Source organism: Physeter macrocephalus, chromosome 11 (assembly GCF_002837175.3).
Source record: "Physeter macrocephalus isolate SW-GA chromosome 11, ASM283717v5, whole genome shotgun sequence".
Classification (NCBI taxonomy): Eukaryota; Metazoa; Chordata; class Mammalia; order Artiodactyla; family Physeteridae; genus Physeter; species Physeter macrocephalus.
Window position 1 is genome coordinate 51,379,561 of NC_041224.1, and position 6,377 is coordinate 51,385,937.

Below are 6,377 nucleotides of genomic sequence, written 5' to 3' on the forward strand. Positions count from 1 at the left end.
CTAAGCTGGTGAGCCACAACTACTGAGCCTGCGCTCTAGAGCCCACGAGCCACAACTACTGAGCCCATGTGCCACAACTGCTGAAGCCTGCGCACCTAGAGCCCACGCTCCGCAACAAGAGAAGCCACTGCAATGAGAAGCCCGCACACCACAACGAAGAGTAGCCCCCACTCGCCACAACTAAAGAAAGCCTGCACACAGCAACAAAGACCCAACGCAGCCAAAAATTAAATAATAAAAATTTTTTAAAAATACATTTTAAAAACATAAATAAATAAATAAAACACACATATTCCTTATTAAGCATGTTGGGTTTTGTCTGCTCCTCCCACTGGAATAGAAGCCCCATGCTTGCAGGACTTTTTGCTCTTTTATTCACCACTGCTGCTCCAGTGCCTGGAACATGGTAGCTGCTCAATAGGTGTTTGGAGAATGAATGCAAGAATGGATTGTAGAGTGAGACTCTTGGAGTTCAAATCCTGGTTTCCCAGGATTTTACTACTAGGACAGTAGCCGAGTTACTTGGCCTCAGTTTAGTCACCTATTAAGTGGGGCTAAAAATAGTGAGATAATCAATGCCAAGTTCTTAAAACAGTTCCAGGCTCAAGGTATGTATTCAATGAATATGAACTGTTGCTGCTGTAGCAGCAGCTATTGTTACTATTATTAATGGCATTCTAATGTGCTGTAGTTTGATGACATGGAGTGAGGAAATCAGAATTTGGTCACAAGCTCTTCTCTTACTCTCCGTAGTTTAATAATTCTCAGTTACATGTATCTTCCAGAAACTATCTTTCAAATACTTAACAATCCAGTTTTATTTTCCACTCTTTAACAGAAGTCAGTGGGATTGCCTTCATTTTTTTTTATTATGGAAGATTTTTTAAATATACCATAGTAGGAAATAATATCATGCTAGTACAATAGTATAACAGACTCCCCACCATCTTCAACAGTTGCCAACACATAGTCAACATAGTTTCATCAATACCCCCTCTTTGTTTCTCACTACTCTCCCTAGGATTATTTTTTGAAGCAAATCCCAGACATGATATAATTGTATTCATGGATATTTAATATATATATCTAAAAGATAAGGATTCTTTTTAAAAACAGAAACAAAAACAAAATACCATTATCACACATAAAAATAATTATCAATAATTTCTTAATATCATCAAATATCTAGTCACAGTTCACATTTCTAGTGAGACTGTCCTTCAACCCCAGTTAATAATGTGGAATCTGTGAAATCTGAAAACAGGGGATTTACTCTGATGTCTAATTGTTCAGGAGAACATGGGGCACAAGTTTACCTCAGTTTGTAGCACAAGTTTACCTCAGTTCTGTACCCTTGTATCAGAGTCTTCTGTAAGATTTTTGCAGAATATTTTCATTTTTATACCAAAAGGAAAATGCATTTGTCTACTATTACTAAAAGTAGCCATCTGCCAGGAGTGAAATTATTTTTAGAAAGAGAGGAAGTCTTGAATTTACCTGAATTGCAGAAAAGGTCTTTAGTGACTCTTGTTACATCAAAAAATGCACACTCCATAAAATGCTTATACTTTAAAAGGTAAAACACACTGTGGAAAGAAATCCAAATATTTAACATCCATACAGCCCTATGCAAGGGAGTCACTGTGACTGATTAAGGGAAGTGAACACCTAAAAATTCCTAAGCTTCTCTACCTGGAGTAGTGGTGTTTATTTGATACTTCCTGTTTATTGTTTGTTTTTGTTTATACTTTTTGCCCAATGACTTCAGACCTTTAGAAATAAAAGCTAATAAAAAGTGGCACAATACTTCCCAACTTTTGCATGAAGAAAATGACCTCTACCAAAGGAGGTTCTGATGGTCCTCAGCTGGCAGATCTCATCTGCTGATATACAGACAATTAGATTCTAATTTAATAGATGATATATTTATAGCCAAAACGACCTCTGTGGCTCAAGGAGCAGAGGACCATGCACTGCAGAGGACGATCCAGGAGCCTGCTCTTAGCCTGGGGCCAAGGGCAGGGAACAGATGTTTTGTTGCTGAATCACAGACCTCTGGAACAAGCCCATGGAAGGAGTCTGTGCAATCACAGGCTGGTGGCTGAGTGGCTAGTCCTCAAGAGGTCAGGCTTTAGAGACAACCAGACTGAATTCTGATCCACCGCTGAATAGCTGTGCGACCCTCTAAACCTCAGCCTCTTTATCCATAAAATGGGAATGATACTAGCACTTGCTTTCCATGTGTTGTTGAAAGTATTTAGAAAATGCCTGTGAAACATTTAACACAGAGCCTGGAATTTACTTTCCTCTTCATAAGTGTCAGCTGATTCTATTACTATTTCACATTTACAAATTCAGCTGTATATATCTGCTTTGCTAACATTAAAAAACGTTGAAGAAAAATCTCCAGGAGTGTAAATTTGCTAACACTTAAATAATCCAAGTCATGTGACTGACTTAGATTTGACAGTTTTCTTCATATACTCAGGTGCAAAGAACTTGCACAGGACCATGCTTAGTTCATGATTACAGAGTCTAGCTTCAATAAAGAAACTAACCAAACTACTTAATTGCCTAATAGAGCTACCAAATTTATCCAAAAATCTATCAAAAATAAAAATGATTTACATATTTAATGCAATTCCCATCAAAGTTTCAGCATGCTTTTTTTGTAGAAATTTACAAGCTGGTTCTAAAATATATGTGCAGGGGGGCACCTTCAAGATGGCGGAGAAGTAAGACATAGAGATCGCCTTCCTCCCCACAAATATATCAGAAATACATCTACATGTGGAACAACTCCTACAGAATACCTACTGAACACTGGCATAAGACCTCAGACTTCCCAAAAGGCAAGAAATTCCCCACGTACCTGGGTAGGGCAAAAGGAAAAAGAAAAACCAGAGACAAAAGAATAGGGATGGGACCTGCACCTCTGGGAGGGAGCTGTGAAGGAGGAAAAGTTTCCGCACACTAGGAAGCCCCTTCACTGGCAGAGATGGGGGATAGCAGCGGGGAAGCTTCGGCGCAACGGAGGAGAGCGCAGCAACAGGGGTGCAGAGGGCAAAGCGGAGAGATTCCCGCACAGAGGATCAGTGCCAAACAGCACTCACCAGCCCGAGAGGCTTGTCTGCTCACCCACTGGGGCGGGCGGGGGCTGGGAGCTGAGGCTCAGGCTTCGGGGGTCAGACCCCAGGGAGAGGACTGGGGTTGGCTGCGTGAACACAGCCTGAAGGGGGCTAGTGCACCACGGCTAGCCGGGAGGGAGTCCGGGAAAAGGTCAGGAGCTGCCTAAGAGGCAAGAGACCGTTGTTTCCGGGTGCACGAGGAGAGGGGATTCAGAGCACCGCCTAAACGAGCTCCAGAGACGGGTGCGAGCCGCGGCTATCAGCGTGGACCCCAGAGACGGGCATGAGACGCTAAGGCTGCTGCTGCAGCCAGCAAGAAGCCTGTGTGCAAGCACAGGTCACTATCCACACCTCCCCTCCCGGGAGCCTGTGCAGCCTGCCACTGCCAGGGTCCCATGATCCAGGGACAACTTTCCCGGCAGAACACAAGGCACGCCTCAGGTTGTTGCAACATCGTGCCAGCCTCTGGTGCTACAGGCTCGCCCTGCATTTTGTACCCCTCCCGCCCCCCGGGCTGAGTGAGCCAGAGCCCCCTAATCACCTGCTCCTTTAACCCCAGCCTGTCGGAGCGAAGAACAGATGTGCTCAGGTGACCTACACGCAGAGGTGGGGCCAAATCCAAAGCTGAACCCCGGGAGCCGCGCGAATAAAGAAGAGAAAGGGAAATCTCTCCCAGCAGCCTCAGGAGCAGTGGATTAAATCTCCACAATCAACTTGATGTACCCTGCATCTATGGAATACCTGAATAGACAACGAATCATCCAAAATTGAGGCAGTGGACATTGGGAGCAACTGTGGACTTGGGGTTGGCTTTCTGCACCTAATTTGCTTCTGGTTTTATGTTTATCTTAGTTTAGTATTTAGAGTTTATTATCACTGGGTAGATTTGTTTATTGATTTGGTTGCCTGCTTCCTTTTTAAATTTTTTTATATGAATATATATTTTTTCTTTTTCTCTTTTTGTGAGTGTGTATGTGTATGCTTCTTTGTGTGATTTTGTCTGTATAGCTTTGTTTTTGCCATTTGTCCTAGGGTTCTGACTGTCTTTTTTTCAGTATAGTTTTTAGTGCTTGTTATTTTGGTGGATTTGTTTTTTGGTTTGGTTGCTCCCTTCTTTCTTTTTTTTATTACTTTTTTATTTTTAACATTTTTTTTCTATTTCAATAACTTTCTTTTCCTTCCTTTCTCCCTTCCTTCCTTCCTTCCTTCTTTCTTTCTTTTTTTTCCTCCCTTTTCTCCTGAGCCTTGTGGCCGACACGGTCTTGGTGCTCTGGCCAGGTGTCAGGCCTTAGCCTCTGAGGTGGGAGAGCCAAGTTCAGAACATTGGTCCACCAGTGACCTCTTGGCCCCATGTAACATCAAACAGTGAAAGCTCTCCCAGATACCTCCATCTCAACGCTAAGACCCAGCTCCACTCAACGACCAGCAAGCTACAGCGCTGGACACCCTATGACAACCAACTAGCAAGACAGGAACACAAACCCACCCATTAGCATAGAGGCTGCAAAAAATCATAATAAATTCAGGGACACCCCAAAACACACCACCAGACGTGGTCCTGCCTACCAGAAAGACAAGATCCAGCCTCATCCACCAGAACACAGGCAGCAGCCCTGTCCACCAGGAAGCCTACACAACCCACTGAACCAACTTTATCCACAGGGAGCAGACACCAACAACAACAGGAACTGCAAACCTGCAGCCTGCGAATAGAGACCCCAAACACAGTAAGTTAAGCAAAATGAGAAGGCAGAGAAATACACAGCAGATGAAGGAGCAAGGTAAAAACCCACCAGACCAAACAAATGAAGAGGAAATAGGCAGTCTACCTGAAAAAGAATTCAGAGTAATGATAGTAAAGATGATCCAAAATCTTGGAAATAGAATGGAGAAAATACAAGAAACGTTTAACAAGGACCTGGAAGAACTAAAGAGCAAACAAACAATAATGAACAACACAATAAATGAAATTTAAAATTCTCCAGAAGGAATCAATAGCAGAAAACTGAGGCAGAAGAACGGATAAGTGACCTGGAAGATAGAATAGTGGAAATAACTACCACAGAGCACAATAAAGAAAAAAGAAAGAAAACAATTGAGGACAATCTCAGAGACCTCTGGGACAACATTAAATGCACCAACATTCGAATTATAGGGGCCCCATAAGAAGAAGAGAAAAAAAAAGGGACCGAGAAAATATTTGAAGACATTACGCTTGAAAACTTCCCTAATACGGGTAAGGACATAGTCAACCAAGTCCAGGAAGTGCAGAGAGTCCCATACAGGATAAATCCAAGGAGAAACACACCAAGACACATATTAATCAAACTATCAAAAATTAATACAAAGAAAAAATGTTAAAAGCAGCAAGGGAAAAGCAACAACATACAAGGGAAACCCAAAAAGGTTAACAGCTGATCTTTCAGCAGAAACTCTGCAAGCCAGAAGGGAGTGGCAGGACATATTTAAAGTGATGAAAGGGAAAAACCTACAACCAAGATTACTCTACCCAGCAAGGATCTCACTCAGATTCGACAGAGAAATTAAAACCTTTACAGACAAGCAAAAGCTAAGAGAATTCAGCACCACCAAACTAGCTTTACAACAAATGCTAAAGGAACTTCTCTAGGCAGGAAACACAAGAGAAGGAAAAGACGTAAAATAAGAAACCCAAAACAATTAAGAAAATGGTAACAGGAACATACATATTGATAACTACCTTAAATGTAAATGGATTAAATGCTCCAACCAAAACACATAAACTGGCTGAATGGATACAAAACCAAGACCCATATATATGCTGTCTACAAAAGACCCACTTCAGACCTAGGGACACATACAGACTGAAAGTGAGGGGATGGAAAAAGATATTCCATGTGAACTGAAATCAAAAGAAAGGTGGATTAGCAATTCTCATATCAGACAAGATAGACTTTAAAATAAAGACTATTAGAAGAGACAAAGAAGGACACTACATAATGATCAAGGGATCAATCCAAGAAGAAGATATAACAATTGTAAATATTTATGCACCCAACATAGGAGCACCTCAATACGTAAGGCAAATGTTAACAGCCATAAAAGGGGAAATCGAGAGCAACACAATCATAGTAGGGGACTTTAATACCCCACTTTCACCAATGGACAGATCTTCCATAATGAAAATAAATAAGGAAACACAAGCTTTAAATGATACATTAAACAAGATGGACTTAATTGATATTTATAGGACATTCCATCCAAAAAACA